This window comes from Cydia amplana, chromosome 7 (genome assembly GCF_948474715.1).
Source record: "Cydia amplana chromosome 7, ilCydAmpl1.1, whole genome shotgun sequence".
Taxonomy (NCBI): domain Eukaryota; kingdom Metazoa; phylum Arthropoda; class Insecta; order Lepidoptera; family Tortricidae; genus Cydia; species Cydia amplana.
The window spans coordinates 13,339,782-13,358,132 of record NC_086075.1 but is presented as its reverse complement, the minus strand read 5'-3'; the positions used below and the strand labels follow the sequence as shown (position 1 = coordinate 13,358,132).

The window sequence follows — 18,351 nt, the reverse complement described above, 5'->3', positions numbered from 1 at the left end:
CACCGGGTTTTTTTTATTGAATTAATGATAATAAAAAAAACAAGTAATTACTTTTCTTTTAACGCTATTATCTACCCGAATCAGTAATCAAAAGTAAAAACTTCGTCAGGCCTGTTTAAGGGGTATAGTATTGTATTTTTAGAGGGGAGTTCAGCCACTTAGATGGTTCTTAGGTGGGGGAGTCACTTAGGTACGTAAAATAAAAGTGGAAGGCATCCATCACAAATACTATGCTCCAAAAAGTCGCAGTATAAGTACTAGTCTTAGTTTGTCGAAGACTCTGAAAGAAAATTCTGTTCGGTAATAAAAAAAATCATTGGTACAGCCTCCTGCAATAACATGTAACACAACAAAGGCCGCAAATATATTAGACTTAGTCTTGTTTGTAGAGCCATAACAGCGTCACATATTTTTGCGGTCTTCGAAGAGTAACATATTATTGCAGGTGACTGTACATCTTTGTTTCTTGTATAGGTATAACACCTGGCCATGCGCATAAAACCATTGATATGGCTCTTCTCCCCTACAACTAGCTGACAAAGTTTGTCGGAATCTTTGATCAAAGGGCTCATTTAGACGGTGCGAGAACTCGCATGCGAGTTCATTACATTGCGTCATTTGATCGGTCGGCTGAATTGAAGTAACCTCAATGGTCCGCAATGTAACTAAAATCGAATACGAGTTCGCGCGCCGCCGCCGTTTAAATGAGCCCTAACTCATCGGACATTTTTACAGCCTAGGCTTAACTTTCGAGCGATAATTCACAACTACAATGGTCCACTTGACCACGCGCGGTAAAGCGTGCCGCGTGCCCACGGCCACGGCGCGGCTTTCTCTCTACTCGCTATCACTCGTGGATTACCGATACTTAACTATTTTCTACATCTTAACTATTAGATTAACTATTAGTTGTGACAATAACTTCCATACGATGTTGTATCTATATGCTATAATTATGTATACACCAAATATTATTAGTCTGTAAGCGTTATGATTGAGCTATAGAGAATGCCATTTGCCGTAATTTTTTATCCTTCATTTGTTTTTCTTTTGTGAAGTAAAATTAATATTTAAAGGTTATGTTTTTAATATCAAAAGATTACAGTTCAAAACCGATATGGTAACAGCGGCAAGAACGTGCAATTTTATATTCGGTGGTCGCAGGATCAAACTATGACATGTACCAATAGTTTTTCGGAACTTAGGTATGTATCTATCTACGATGGGTAGGGTAACAGCACCAGTGGCCAGCCAGGTACCAGTAGTCAGCCTTTTGAGTCGTTAATTAGTCATAAATATCTGGTATATTCGTATATTCGGGGGAAGAAATATACTCGTTCATACAGGTGCTGTTTGTCGACGAGTGCAATAGTGTCATGTCCGCCATATTTTTTACTGCACGTGGTGTTCTCTTAACAGGCATGGTCTAATAAAACATGGTCTTCTCTTTCCAGAGTGTCACTTGCCTACGTCACAATAACATTGCCACTTTATTTCAACATAACATGTTACATGGGTACATTATATATATGGTTAATAAGTTAAAATATTTCTTTATAAATGTATAATTTTCATTTATATGTATTTTATCTTAAATTTTACAATAACACGTCATTTTTAATTATTCGTTAGCAATATCTTCCGATTCACGAAAGAAATTTCAGACGTTCGGGTAATTCTGTTTACACTACTGGCAACACAGGATAGCGCTGTCACATTTGACAATCCGCCATTTTGTCCCTGACCGTCATCCTTGTCGAACCCGTGTTAATTGTTATTTCCTTCTCGCTCAATGTCAGCAGTCGCAGTGTTTTCCAAACTTTTCACGTCGTAAGCTTGGTAATTAATGTTTTGTTACGAAAATGGTTGGCTGCTCTATTCGGAACTGTAAGAGTAGGAGTGAAAAGTGCAGTATAGATTTGTTTTATTTTACTATGTTTTTACATGAATAACTTAAAATTAATGCCGTTAAAATAATTTTCACCGTTGGTTAAAATTCTCCCACATTTTAAAGTTTGAGAACCTGTAAACAGCATGATGACGTAGGCAAGTGACAGTTAGGTCATTCGCGAATCTCGGAAGAGAGTACCAGGCGGAGTATATTATTATACCATGTTAACAGGCAAGAAAAACTATGTTTTAATGTTAAAAGTTATTGTTTTTGTTAATGATTGGTTTATTTATTAGTTTATCTATTAAATTCCATTATATTTGAATGAAAATATCAATATTTCACTTATAAATTGAGGGGGCTGGCCACTGGATAACACTTTTTTCCAAAGAATCCAGTGCCCAGCCCCCCACGGCTGACCTTTGGGTTATTCATTTATTTTATTATTTTCGAGCCAATGCGACCGTTAGGACCGTTAAATTTACATTTTCAAATTTAGTTAGGCATGCCCAAGTCAATTTAAAGTAAAACCCAGTAGTCAGCCGCATTTGAAATAACGTTTTTAATTTTTAAACCCTATCTCATTGAAATAAGGTTCAAAAGTGTATACATAATTTTGACGTTAACTATACATAACTATCATTTTGCTTTTTCCTGGTCGGTATAATATGACTTGGTTTATTAATGATAAAATGATAATTAGATCTGAATAGACTCGTTTATTTATTTTTTACTGAATACCTACTAGGAACATAATTATATATTAGGATTTACCTCGTTAATTTATGACGGATTAATTATTAGAAAATAAATATTGCGATTCTTAGTTTGCAAGAATAGTGTTAGTTAAGTACCTATGGCCAACAAATTTCGTGTCATAATAATTGTATATACCTATAAGAATTTTTTTTATTAAATAAGTAAACAAGTAAGTAATACATATAAGCAAAAAAACTATAAACTAAAATTAAAAACTACAACTAACTACAATAACAATAACTAAAATAAAAAATAAAAAATAGTTATTATAACATCGTTGATTTTGATATACCTATGCAAAAAATTATAAACTAAAATTAAAAACTACAACTAACTACAATAACAATAACAAAAATTATAAAGAAAAAATAAATATTATAATATCTTTGATTTTAATGATTAGTGATTTTGATCTAATTATTATGAGTAGTTTATATAGGCTGAGTACTGGGTACACAAAGGCTGCTTACTGGATTTTGGAGGCTGACTACTGGAGAAAAGTGCCACTTTTTGTTTAAAGTTAATTAGAGATATTATAAAGAGGATTGTTATTTTTTTTTATATTTTGTTTTAAAACTATGATAAACAATTGATCTAACCATGTCATTTGTTTAATTATCCGACTAATCCTGTAGAAATGCCGAACGTTCAAACTTAAAAAAGTCGTGATAAGGCTGACTACTGGTTTCTTTACCCTACCTATAAGATTTGTACTAAAGGCGAGTTATACTTATGAGCTACTTGAATCTTCAGCAATATTAAATACTTACTACATATGTATTTATTAAACATGGAGTTTGAAAAGCGTATAGTGATGCATTTGCACCACGCATAAACTTTTATAAGTTTCTGTGGCGCATCTTAGTTTTAAGCTCTTTGTATTAGGTATGTTTTGTGATGTAAATAAATTAAAAAAAACCTATATGTAGAGTAATTAACAAATATAATTAAGCCAATAAGCCTGTATACTTTAATTTTTGATAGTTACTTAAATCCTAATTTTGAGAGAGCTGTAAGTACTAAATGGAAGTAATCATTATGTGTATACGGTTTTAACTACGACTTTTTAATACCTTGCTATATAAGAACCGTACAGTTATACCGAGCTAAGTTGGCAACTTTGATATCCACCCAGACGGTGCAAGTGTTATTTTAAACGTCCAACTTCTATGAGAAACTCCGTTCTGGCCTAGTGAGCAGTGAGCCAGTGACCCTGCCTGCCTAAGAAGATGATGGTTGATGGTCCTGGGTTCGAATCCCTGTAAGGCCATTTATTTATGAATTTGTTCCCGATTTATACAAATAATATTTGTTCCTGAGTCATGGGTGTTTTCTATGTATTTAATTAGGTATTTATATATTTATGTTGTTGCCCACGACTATACGTAACTAAAAAAATAATGATTATAGAAACTAAATAAGTAAATGCAATGACCCAATCATGTATTGGAGAAAGTGTGTGTAGAAAACTGTCATTCAGCGCCATTCGATTCACATCCAATTGATTTGTTTAACAAAATAGAAAGTTCATTAATGATAATAATCCTGTCTAGATAAAGTTAACCACTAGAAAAGTATTTTATAGTCGACACAAATCACAATAAAAATTCTAACGCACACCACTTCTCTTTTATAAACAGGTTTTTCCAAAAGTTACTAAAATAGTTTTTAAACTTGTGAAATTTCAAAGTTGTGCAATACTTGATATCCAATCGGAAAGTTTGATAAATATAAAGATGGCGCCGACAGCGGTGCGCTCGCGCCGGATCTCTCGGATGACTGGTCGCACGCGTCATGACCACGGACCCCACTACCTGACGTCATCAAACCGGTTTTACACCTTATTTAGTTAACAACAAGGCTGCTAACGCCTTGTCAATTAGATGTTTTGGTCTGCCAATTTGCTAAGTAATGCTGGGGAAAACACAAAATTGTTTGAGTTTTTACGGCCAGTGATCTTTCAGCTAAATAGAATCTGTAGGTACTTATAGCTAAACGTAAAAGTACATACCAAACTTTCCGAAATGATTTTGCTCTTACAGTTTTCAATTATTGTTATCTAAAATATTTTTAAATAAAATATGTATCTATAGGTACGTTTTTAAACGATACCTAGGTACGAAGAATAATATAAAAACTTAATTGGTTGAATGTTTTTCATAAACTATGCACTGCGACCCTTACTAAATAAAGCACCTGCAAGTTTATAACATTAATTATTTAAGTAGGTAAGTAGGCATCAACCAAGAAAATATTCAGCATTGTAATGAAAAAGAGAGTATGAATATGTTTAAAAACTCAAAGGTGTAATTTCTATAAGAAAATAAGACTTGTTAACTTACAATTACACACTTTAGTTATTTTTATAAGAATTTAAAATAAAACCAAAATTGTAAAATCAAAGTTTGGGTATTGAAAACAGTTTTATTCATAGAATTAATACAGGCCTACTATCCCGCGTCACATCATTTCCATTACTTATCATTACCTAAGTATCACGTTTTCAATCACATTAGTGGTGGCTTCATTGCCATTAGACTTTTTCTGTTTTTTGCGGCTTTATTTTCATTTAGATGTTGTTTCGATTCTTGATCATTAATCCACAAACTTATCGCATTTCTGGAAACATTATAATTGAGAAAATTGATACTATCTGTTAGGTTTCGCTGTTAATCTAAAGTCTATTTTTTAATTCCGTAGACTGAAATGACAGTTAATAGTATGAACATGAAATGTCATTTCATACTATTAACTGTCATTTCAGTCTACCGAATAAAAAAATAGACTTTAGGCTGATTTTACCCGAGCCGAGGCAATAATCGATGCCCTCCAGCATTCATAAATTGAAAAATTATTTCCCTCGGGTTCTTAAAGTACGGTAGGGAAAATAAGCAGTAAATAAACAGAGGGGTAATTTTTTACTTTAACCATTTTTAATTGGCGTTGGACACTTTTACTAAACTTTTGCAAGACGCACAACTCAAAAATAACCATCACGTTGTCAATGCAACAACCAGCACACAGGGTAAATATAAATAATAGTATCACTTTGAACTAAATTGTCTACGATTTCAATTTATAGGTACCTATTTCTCGGCAACATGGTTTTTAAATAAAATAACGCTATAACTAACAATGAATACTTAATACGGTAGTTTGGACATAAAATTATTATCATAATAAAGTATGAAATTGAGTAGGTAGGTATATTTACCGAGCTACTTGCTTAAGGTGGCGGCTGAACATTAGCTACCGCGGTATTCGGAAAACAAGATTCGTTCTAGACAAGAGAACGATACTATATGTACTAAATACCTGGTAGTTTAGATTTCAACTAGATATCTTTTGCAGCTCAATTCGAGTCACTTTTACGTTAAATTATCGTATTAAGATCGTTTCAAAATCGTTTTGAGATCTAAAAATACATAACGAGACGTTTTAGACATTGTGGAAATCGTTCAAGAGTATCTCCAGAATCGCGGAAATGTCAAATTTGACAGACTAAATCTTAAAAATATCGTTGTCGTATCTTGGTGATGTCTACTAGATATCTAATAGATGTTTAGTTCAAAATCCGAATCGGGCCTGTAGTCCATTAACGGCGCTGCTCACGAACTAACTTGGGTTGATAATTTCAGGCATAGGCCTTTTATTCAATTAAGTATTATACCTATATGTAGTTAAGTCTGCCACTCATTAACCGTTCAAGTAAAAAAGGTTTTACCTTTTTTTAAAGCCGTTAATGAAACTTGTTAAAGTTAACGAGTAGACATTAAAAGTTGAAAATTTCTGGGGGAACGAGCTTTGCTCGGAAAACATATAAAAACTCAATAAAACGTGTTTTCCCAGAGATGAGACCTAGCTAGATCGAATTTTCGCCCCCGAAACCCGTCGTATAGCAAATTTCATCGAAATCGTTAGAGCCGTTTCCGAGATCCCCAATATATATATATATAATATATATATATAAATATATAAATAAACAAGAATTGCTCGTTTAAAGGTATTAGATACGAATAACGTTGTTCAGCTAACATACATAGTATTTTTTCAGTTAAATATGAGTTAAAGGAATAGAGGTAATAAACAACCTAAAATATAACATAAATAAGTAATACCAGGTACTTAATTTATATTTGACCTTTTATTTTTGCTTTTTGCAAATATTTTGGTACTGTGTGTGTATGCCTATCTGAATTACAATTACATGTTAACGGGCATTCAGTAATGTTAGTACATATGTATATAGGTAATAAAATAAGTCCCTAAATAACTCCTATTGGCAAATATTTAGTAGAGTGATGAACATACCTATAAACTTTAAATAAATGTCATATATTAAGAAAAAGTAACCAAGGCCTCCAGTGCCCCAGGCTGGAATCGAACCAGCGTCCTCTGCTATCGCGGCAGGTGCCTGTGCCATTCGGCCACCGGGCCACAGCGGCATAGGTCGAATTTTTCCAAGTATATGCACTTCTTACTGAAGGCTTATGGCGCCCCCTCCACCCTGCCTGGCGCACCTGGGGCACTGGAGGCCTTGGTCACTTTTTCTTAGTATATGACATTTATTTAAAGTTTATAATTTATATAGTAGTGTGTCTACTTGAAATAAAAACAAATTAAAATATTTTCTGAAAATAATTTAATTTGTTCTAAAACATACCTATAATCATGAAAACAATAGTGAGTAAAATATAATAGTAACCCAAGAACCGTTGCGATAGACTTAGTTATGATCTTACGATACGAGTATGTCATTGCAAGAGCGACAGCAACCATATTTAGTTTTGAGGGAAACCAGTGTAACCTTAGGGTAAACTACCTACCTAATGATTGGCGCTTAAAAATATATTGTTATTATTTTTGTAGAACAATTACAAATGTTGCCTTAAAATAAGGTTAAAGGGCCAGTCATTGGTAGTTGCTTAAAATAAAGGAGTTAACGTAAGTACCTCAAAAATGTCGAGTTCCGATACAACTGCGTGTAACCACAGAATAGGTAATAGTAGAGGTAGTAATAGTACAGAGAAGACTCACTCTCTAACAAAACGCGTATGTTACGATCAGCACTAATATGGCCGCTAGGTGGCGACCGCGCCACGCGCGGCTTATGGCTAATAGCCACCAAATTTGGTGTGGAACGGATGTACTTTTAGGTACCTGTAGCAAAGCGACGAAATCGAGGAGTGAGCCACGCCTGGTGTAACAGGGAGTGCTCGCGGGCTTACACTGGTTCATTTAAACTATCGACTCTTCCATGATCGGCAAGTGATTGCAATGATTCTGGGAGCGAGGAGAAAGGGCTCGTAAATATGGTGAGCTTTGATGTGCCGCCGATGACGCCGTTTGTCCGGCTGTCTGTTGGTCACTGTCAGTGTTCCACGAAATATCGGTGCAACCGTCGAACTACTATATAATGTTAGATGTTTATTCAGTCAGATTTGAGGCTTTCCCCAATTATTAGAAATATCCCATGGCCTCGAAATGTGGATGAACTTGATAGCACATTTTTCGTGGATTTTAAAATAAACTTATTTAAAAGGATTCCGTCTTACTGACTCATTCACATTGGTTCACTCACACTATGCGCTATAATATGGTGCAATAATAAAATATCTGTCTCATCTGAACATTTTCGAAAGGGACAACGGACAACAAACAACCTACTATTTTAAGATTTAAGTATTAAAATAAAACAATGCACGACCTGTAGGTACATAGCTTACGCTACCTCATCATTAGATTACTCATCGGCTCATAGCTAGCGCAATCTATCTTAAAGACGAGGTAAATCAACACGATTGCAACGAGCCAGTGATCGAGATGTGCTGTCCCACCAGACTAGAAAATAATATCGCTGTACCGCCATCAGAAATATGTATACACGTTTGGACTTTATTTCAACGACGTAAGGTGGAAAAGTGTATAAATATCTATGAGAGATTCGATATTGACGACGTTTTGGAATGAGATGGTCGTGTGGTCACATGGCGTGGCTACCGTTAGTCAAAAGTCAGTGACCAGTCGCACGTGGACGTGCAGGGACTGGAAAAAACTGACAAGTGTGAGGAGGCGCCGGTGCAATGATAGTTCTGTACCAAACGATAGTCGTTTTTAGCTTTATTATTCTTTTAAAAGTGGAGACAAACGTAAATATTCTTTTAGTTTGTTTTATAGGAGGCAATTTTAATCTCCCCCAAAAAGTAACCTATACCTAGGTTTAAAATCTATTTATTTACTTTACATGTCCGTAATTGGGTCACTTTCGACTTAATTGGTCCAGTAGTTTCGAAACAAATATGTTGTGAGGTTGTGACAGACACAGTCAGACGCTCAAGTGATCCTATAAGGGTTAAGTTTTTCCTTTAGGTACAGAACCCTACGAATATAAATTTAACATAGATATTAAACACAATTGTATTTTACCAATTTCCAGACTTTTTCGATATCAAAACAATGTACTCGTTAGTAACAAATATTAAGGCAACTGAGTAAAATTTGAGGCAAACGTGCTTTTGTAATAAAAACTCTGTGACTAACTTTGTGCGCCAAAACGAAAAAAGTCGTGTAAAAAATTTTTTTCGAGCAATAAAATCAGACAGAATATTAAGTAAATTTTTCATCGAAATAAAGTTTTCAATAACTGATTTTAACATACCTATAGGTATATACATACATTTATAAAACAAAAATAATAATATCTATTAGTTCATACTGGAGTATACAATTAGTGCGTGTTAAATTACAATCAGTAAGTTGACTAACAAAGAATCGTCAAAGTAATAAAAAACTATCTATTTTTTGCTTCTAGGAATAGCTAGGCCTAATCATTATATAGCTTTACGAGTCAATTATTATTAGCACGAGTCACGAATTCGTTTTACTTGCGTGTTGCGTTCCCATAGCATGTTCGAGGCGAGTGCACGCTTTAGTTTAACCCAGTATAATTGTGAACCTCAAGCATTCAAGGTTGTTATATATTTCGGGGTTACAGTAGCTCTGGTACTTGACGTAGGTACTTGAGTCGACCACAGGCTTGTCTTTGGTGAGCGTTTAGAATACATAGCCTTAAGGCATTTTACAAATAGTAGACAAAGTTTTTGTAGTTTGCAAGTAGAAATAAACAAGAAAAGCGCAAGAAATAAATAACCCACAGTTGGTTATACTAACTTCTCATAGCTTTATGATGGAAGTTAAATTTGCAAAACTAGCTAAAGTACAAAGTCATGTACAAGGTAACCTTTTGGTATAATAGAGTTTTGTGAAGACTATAATTCTGCAAGCTGTTATTATAAGTAAGAAATACTAGCAATATTGTATTAGCTTATGCTATTATTATCTTTAGTTTCAACAAAGTTTTGAACGCAGCACCACAAAATTAATTGAGTCTTATAGTTTTGGGAGAGAACAACACTAGACAAAAGTAACGATATTCAACAGGTACTTAGCTTAAATAAAAATAAGTGTTATTATAGTCACTTACCAATGTAGTACCTACTGGCAAGTCAAAAACTCTTTCAAACCAGTATTTAAGTTCTGGTAAAGATAAAACAAAAGGCTTAAAATGTTTACATCAACTTTTAAGACGCGTATTTATTTATTACACTAAGTTGATTATACAATTTTATCGCGGAGTCTTTGCTATGGATGGATATAGCTAAATGATATATGGATAAAGCAATAATTGAAAACTAAACGTTAACTTTACACTGGTTCGAACGCTAATTCGACTCGGTGCTCGCGTGGCCAATATGAATACGGTCAGCACGTAACGCGATGGATGCGATGCGAGAAGGTTATGAAACTTAGATCCGTGATCCGCGTTGCGTTTGCGCAAGCTTAGATCCGGCTGCATCTTATACTATTTAAATATTTAAGTACTAACTTGTAGTACAGCCAGCCTATTATGGATAGCTTTATCCATCTTTATCCACGTGATAAAATAACTGTCACTGTTTAACACCGTGGGAAAGAAAGTGACGGACACCGTTTTATCACGCTGTCACGTAGACAAGAACGACCATCATATCCGTACAGATGACTCGTGAACTGCAAATTTAGAAGTTGACCGTTTCGGCTATGAGTTAATTAATGCCACACAAAAAGAGCACCGTATGCATGACCTTGGAGCTTTCATTGTAAGGATCGACTTTACTCTCATGTCTAGTAAGGCAGCGTGCTAAAAAGTAGCTTAGCTTGAGATTAAGTTTAGAGTATTTTTTTTTATATTGTAGTAGGTACCTTACATTGACAGCAGGCAACCAAGTAAATTAGTCGCGACCCAGGCCTCTTATTTTACATAAATAAATATTTGGGCCCAGCTTCACGCGCCTGTTCATCTATATAAAGAAGATAGGTACCTAAGTTAAAAGATATAAAGCGAAGCGTATGTTTCGAATTTTCATTTACTTACCTACCATGCAGTTGACGTGTTTAGAAAAGGTATTTTTATTTTCCGGATAGTATCAGCTTTCAGTACGGAAATCAGAAAACTTGTGAACGAAAAATTATAACTGTAGCTACTTAATTAACTATTAGCTAGCTTGTGGCTAATGTGACTAATCTAGCTACAAAGTTCAATGCTATTTCCGAGTAAATTTTATTGTGAATGACGAATTTGTTCTCGTTTAGTTAATTATATGCTAATGAATGTTATGCTATGCAGCTATGTTAATAACTGCAGAGTGTAGAGGTATATGTATAAGACTTACGGCAATTACTATACCAGGAATTTCCTTTGATCTCTCATGCAGTAGGCGAGGAATATTTAGTTGAATGACATTTGATAGTATGAACATAAAATGTCAGTTCATACTATGAAATGTCATTTTAGTCTACCGAATAAAAAAATAGACTTTAGTTTTCCGTGCGAACCCTTCCAAGAAGGCGCGACTAAGTTATACAAATAACAAGCAACAACGGTTGCACTCCGGGAGTGCCGATAGAAGTGAAAACTCACCTCACTATGTTACCGACGCCCGGTAACACGATAAATACATATTACGTTTAGCGGAGGTATTCTATTTATTTATTATATATTATTATCATTCTCAAATAAGATCACACTTTTTCGTTGACATGTTTATTTACATACTGCCATGACAACGTCAAATTATTTGAACATAGGTAAAGAGTCTTGAAAAGGAGTCCGCAACATAAATGTCAAATAACATTGAGTTTTTCTTTATGGATTAAGTGCCATCCAAATTATGAGTGGCCATCTAAACTTTACGCCCCTTACGGTCACGTAATCGCCTTACGCTGTGTCGAGTTTATCATTTTTTCCCCACCTTAAAAAGTGCCCAGCGCCGCTAAAGAAGTTTTCACTTCAAAAAGTTATTATATCTTACTAAACCTTATAATCTGTAGGGCTAAGATGACTCTTTATCATTTTTCACCATGGCTGTCACGTTCTAACAAATATGTTACGCAAATATGTAAGTGCGAAAGTGACGCATGGGATGACAGGTGATAAAAATGCGACCATGATAGCTGGTCTGATCTCAGATTTACAATAAGTATTAAAATCTGAGATCAGCTACTAAAGTAACCTTAGGTAATAATGTAAGTCATCGTAAGTAACTAGCAACACATTACCATTGTAGCGGCATTCCGCTACCTTGTTACATATAGCCCTGTAGCTATTTACCCTTTGATCTACCTACCTATCAAATCAGCCATCTCTATGTAACAAAATAATTGAATTTCAACCAAAATGACATGGTAATTTTCAGCTCAATTTGAGCCGGAAAGTGGTTTTAATCTATCTTACAAAAACTGAATCAAATATTAAACGAGATAAGCTATTTAAATACAAGAACGTCTAATGTAATAATCACAGTTTAATTTTTTTAATATTCTAAATTAACTTTGTAAAGTCCGTCAACCAAATCTTGTCAGTAGTAAAAGGCGGCAAATTTGAAAAATCGCGGGTTAGCAACACTGTTCGAATAATTCCAAAACGCGTGTCATCTGTGTTTTATCTGTGGAATGTGGATCGTGAATGACAGCCGTCACCTTATTTGTTTTCATTTGGTTTTCATTCTGAATCGTTTCTGTTTCAAGAGATATTTCTGCTGTCACCATTAAATACCAATACATTAAATAAGAATAAGCAAAGCTAAGGGGCCTACAATGTACAATCATGCTCGTTGATGGTAAACATTACTAAAAATTGAGGTTATGACAAGTACTGGAAGAACTCTTTCGAACTTTTAAGATTATGTTCAGTTTTTTTGTTTTAGGGTTAAAAGGCATAAATAAAATTAAAACGTATGCGTAAATCTATCCAACAAGACCATAAATTGTGTCCTGGAAACCGTCCATAGGCCCACATGTCTAATATTTACAGCAATCAGTTGTGACTATTTACAAAGGTAAACCTTTTAAACAGTATTAAGAGCCTTGATTATATCGCCGTTCTTTCGCAATATCTACCTAATCCATACATGTTTGTTGCAGGATTAAATCTTGCCCAATATAAGGCGTTCGTAGTAGGTAGTATCTCTTCAGACAATACTTACCAATGGCGGTTTATGTACGTGTACAACGCAACCAAGTCGAAAAATAAACTTATTATTTAAAAATGTAACAAAAATATTGAGAGCAATGGAACAGGTTATTCTTGTAAAAGTTGTCATTATGTTAATCAAGAAAATAGATTATGTAGGCTGATTTGATTCACGCACTCCGTTACTGCACATTTGTACCTATGGGACTGCCTATGGGAAATCCTAGTTTATACTTGCTGAAGTAGGGATGTATCTATTTAAAAGAAGTTTTAAGTCGCTGTACATACCTGTTTGTTCAATAAAAGTCATGAAATAAAATAGGTACCAAGGTACTTAATTTTTAAATTAGACAAATTACTTTACTTACTTTAGGTAAACTAAAAACAGTTAATACCTCAGAAATCTTTGTTGTAAGTTAATTTAAGTTATATATTTCATAGAGAAGACTTAGAGTAATTCCATATGTTTGAAAACTTAAATTACACATTTTGAAACAAATCTGTTTTATGCTTAAGATGAAATAGATTACTACAGAGTATTATGCTTGGTTGAAGTGACCCGGTAACATTGGTAACTTCATTATATTTTTTCAATTAATGACCTGAATTATAGTGTAAGCTAAAGTGACCCTTATCTTATTTACCTTTAAATTAAATAAACACCCAAATATCAGTTGTTTTATTTTTAATATGTATATTGTACAATATATACCAATCAAAAAAATTACACAGGTATGTCATATTCATCCTCATATCATCAGAAGAGTACACTAATTTACATTAACAAGTGGCATATTATATTGTAAATAACAAATATATGCACTATCTAACTATCTGCATTTTGATATGATTTTATTTTAGTAAACTTAGAAGACAGATAGGGAACAAAGAGAATATACGATAGGGAGTTGTTTTTGATATCTTCTAATTTGTTCATCATTTTGATTAACATTGTTTTAACATCGCTTTTAAATTGTCCGTACATGTTTCAAATTTTTTCAATAAACCGCGAGTGACAATTTGAATTGACGTACGCAGGGCGCGCTCAGCGAAAAAAAAAATCTTTTAGTTCGATGTACATTGCTGCTTTTCTTAGCGCAATACTGCTCTTTGAGTGTTGCCCTACTTTAGTTTGCTTTACATTGCTACTGACAAGATTTGGTTGACGGACTATATTAACTTTTTCGACGCCGTGTCAAACACAAAAGCTGTCTCTCAGACGCCACGTCACCGAAGTGTCAAAACTGAAATTTAACTTTATGCATATGCACCTAGGTTTATGTTGCTCTGTGGTCTATGACCGATTAATACGTCTTTGACGTTGGACCTGCGGTGCGTATATATCGGTCATTGGCGTCCAAAAGGTTAAGCAGAAATGTCTTAAAAAATTCCACAAAAAACTTCTCCACTCTCCTTTATTTCTAAGAATTTTATTCTAATTGAGCAAAGAAGACAAAACAACTAAGTGTTAACTGTGTGTGTATTACGGTTAACTGGAAGAGATCCTTAATAAAAGATAATTTCGCCTTTCGCTTTTCCTAATTATTTATATGTTTTTGTACAATAAAGAGTGTACTACTTACTAGTACAGTCACCAGCAAAAATATATGACTGTGGGCAGCCGTGCAAAAATATCTGATGCTCCATTGGAGGCATAAGTATATGACGACACTACCTCGGTAAAAATATGTGATGCTTTGTGGCCGGCAAAAACATCGTTACTCTGTATCCGCATAAATATCGGATCGGATCGCTTAAAAATATTTGATTACTCATAAAAATCAAAATTATGTGATTACTCTCATCTGGCATAAATATCTCTCCAATGTGAATGCAAATACATTGGATGGCAGACGGACCGCCTATATATCTGACACGTTATTATGAAATATGTCATCAATCGGCAAAAACGAACCATACCAGCCAGCCTATTATGGATAGCTTTATCCATCTTTATCCACGTGATAAAATAACTGTCACTGTTTAACACCGTGGGAAAGAAAGTGACGGACACCGTTTTATCACGCTGTCACGTAGACAAGAACGACCATCATATCCGTACTGGATAGCATAGATAGAGCCTTACATTGTTTGAAGTGATTTGACAATTCACGAAAAGAGTGCAGACTTGTCATTGCATATGTCTGTCTCACATATTTCATTTGCAATTTTAAATTGTGACATAATTCAGGTAGACTTTTAATAGACAATGTGTAATAAACCTCCTTCTTACATAAAAAAGAATGATGAAGAGATCAACCTGTGAGACTGACAAGGACAAACAATAATAGCGCTTTCGCTGCTACTCCTACTGAAAGATACATAAGACTATCCCGTTTTGTCATTTCCCCCACCCTTCATGCCAGATCCAGTTATATACTAGATTCATGATCGCAATACGTTACAATTCAAAATTATATCCAGTTTATTCCGTCAAATCGATGATAGAATATAATGTGAGACAGACATATACAATGACAAGTCGGCACTCTTTTCGTGAATTGTCAAATCACTTTATACAATTTACGGCTCTATACCAAACATGTATGGTTCGTTTTTAAAGGTCGATAACATATTTGTGATTTTCCAACGTGTCAGATAAATAGGCGGTCTGTCGTTCATCCGATGTATTTGCTTTTACAGTGGAGATATATTTATTCCAGTTGAGAGTAATCACATAATTTTGAATTTTATGAGAAATCAAATATTTTAAGCGACCCGATCCGATATTTATGCGGATACGGACTAACGATATTTTTGCTGGTCACAAAGGATCACATATTTTTACCGAGATAGTGTCGTCATATACTTATGCCTCCAATGGAGCATCAGATATTTTTGCACGGCTGCCCATAGTCATTTATTTATGCTGGTGACTGTACTACTACACTTTCAACCAAACATTTTTGGAAGCATCACAAATTTCGGAGCAAAGCATGTCCTAAGCTTAAGCGGTGAACTGCAGGCTCGATGCCGGGTGCATTTGATAGTACGTAGAAATTATGTATTATATAGCGATTCGCAATGCTCGGGTTCTACGTTTGAGAAACTCTCATCTCAAAGAAAATGTTTCATTTTTAAATTGAATCATTTTCAATCTTATTCCTTAGCCATAACATCCAAATTTACACGAGAGAATTTTGAGCGAGAAAGTACGTTGAATTGTTGTGAGGCTGACATTCTAGATGTAAGCAAAGCTGTCGTAACCTTTTACTAGCTCGCTATCAGCGACACATTGTACTGTGATTGTGTTTGTAAACGACGATCAAACAATTTTAACCAATGCTAGGAACAAAATAAAATTGTATGAAATGCTCGAGGTCTGCGTAAACAATTAAAAATATATTGAACTGAACGGGCAGAATAGGTACAGAATAATATTGAACAGACGTAAAAATACGTGGCACGTCAATTTCTACAAAGGGTGTTTGCTTTCTAAAAATGTTAGTCATTTTTATCAAAAAACCCTTTGTTATGAAAAGCTTGCAAAAAATGTAAATAAAGATGAAATGATGATGACTTAGGATAGCAACGTATGATATTTGTGGAGTCCAAATGGAAATGTACCTGATGGTTTAAAAACATTGTAAGCATATATAGTAGGTAGTTATTGGAAATAATCTTATATTAATTATGAGACTGGTCAACGATTTAATGAATAGGTACAAAAAACCAAAATATCGAGGTATTCATTACATGGCGTCGATACGCAATATTTTATGTGGCGAATATCGTATAACTGACTCGGTGTAAAAAAAACACACACGGATAATATTATTATGTCATAGAGCAGATAAACCACACTATAAAAATGCGTTGTAATTAGTCATTATCATTAGGGTAACATTCCATTTCTGACCGCAGCTGCACTACTGGTACTGAACGCGTCGCTGTTACTGTCAATTTCCATAGTAAAATGAACAGTGGTGCAGCTGCGGTTGGAAATGGACTGTCACCTTTAGGTCTGCCTATAAAGGGGCCCACTGATTAATAGTCCGCCGGGCGGTATCGACCTGTCAGTTAGAACAAAAATTTGACAGTCCCGAACAACTGACAGGCCGATACTGTCCGGTGGACTCTTAATCAGTGGGCCCCTTAATAGTGATGGCTTAGGATGAAATGTAGGGAAATTAATAACCCAAGTAACAAAATTTGGTACTATAAAAGTCCTGAGAACGTTTTGGAGCGTGCTAATTAGTGTTCATGATTAGCACTTTAATGTTGTTTTAAACATTTACAGAACCCCAAATAAGCCCTAGTTTTATCACTGATTTATTCTATAAACATTAGATAAAGGATCTTGTATTTTGCCATATTCATGGTATATCTTCTCTAGTATAAGTAATCTGTGGAGCGAGGCCAAGTTCGCAATTAGGCGCGTAAACCGAGCTCCTTAATGCATGGGCAGTGGCGGACATTCGAGCGTTAAGCCACGTTATAGACGCAGTAAATAGGAGAACCAAGGTAAATGGGTTAGTAAAAGGTGCAATTTTAGAAAGAGGGGAGAATTTATAACTTTCTCGAACTTTGAGCAGCACAACTGAGAGGTAAAATAATAAATGCATAATAGAACCGCTAACTAAATCTGTAGGTTATTAGGTATATGTGAAGTAGTACATGAGGCGTATTCTGACTGTAATAACCGGTTATGAATTCGTTTTGGATTTGTTAATGGATCTGATCCGGCAGTCAACTTGTCTTGCTGACGCTTAATCAAATTCAGCTGAGCTCTAAATTTGTGATGAGTTGACTTACTGCCACATATGCGAGTACTGTGATCATGGTGAGGAAACCTCAAATCAAACTTCAGTAATTGTGTTGGTAAAGTCTCAAGAGAGTAGCAAAGATAGGGTAAATAGTTACTACATATTACCTATACCTAACTGACTATGAAATACCTCCTTTATAACAAATATGCCAACAACAAACAAAATATTTCATTTTATTTGTAACATACCGTATATATAAATATATAGGTAACTTTGAAATATCAATTTTTATTCTATAATATTTTGATGTCAGAGTTTTGATAGTAGCTAGGTAAGTAGGAATTAACTAACTATTAATTAACTAACTAATTGACACTATTATTAACGCATTAACAAACTAGTAATACGAATAGTTTGAATAAATTAAAAAGAATCCGGTTTAAAAGTAGATGTCATAATGGCCCCAGTTTGTTCTTAAGTCA

The 18,351-nt window shown here is 34.5% G+C and overlaps 1 protein-coding gene across 4 annotated transcripts in view; it reads right to left on the bottom strand.

Annotated features, from left to right (window-relative positions):
* The window catches only part of LOC134649551 (tyrosine kinase receptor Cad96Ca-like), a 75,648-nt gene that overhangs the window by 45,592 nt on the left and 11,705 nt on the right, over positions 1-18,351 (bottom strand). The window contains exon 1 of one of the 4 annotated variants that reach the window (XM_063504322.1): positions 4,086-4,222. The exons of the other annotated variants lie outside the window; for them this stretch is intronic. The gene's annotated coding sequence lies outside the window, so the exon portion shown is untranslated. Of the gene's footprint in view, positions 1-4,085; positions 4,223-18,351 lie in introns of those variants that run through there. 4 annotated transcript variants of the gene reach the window in all.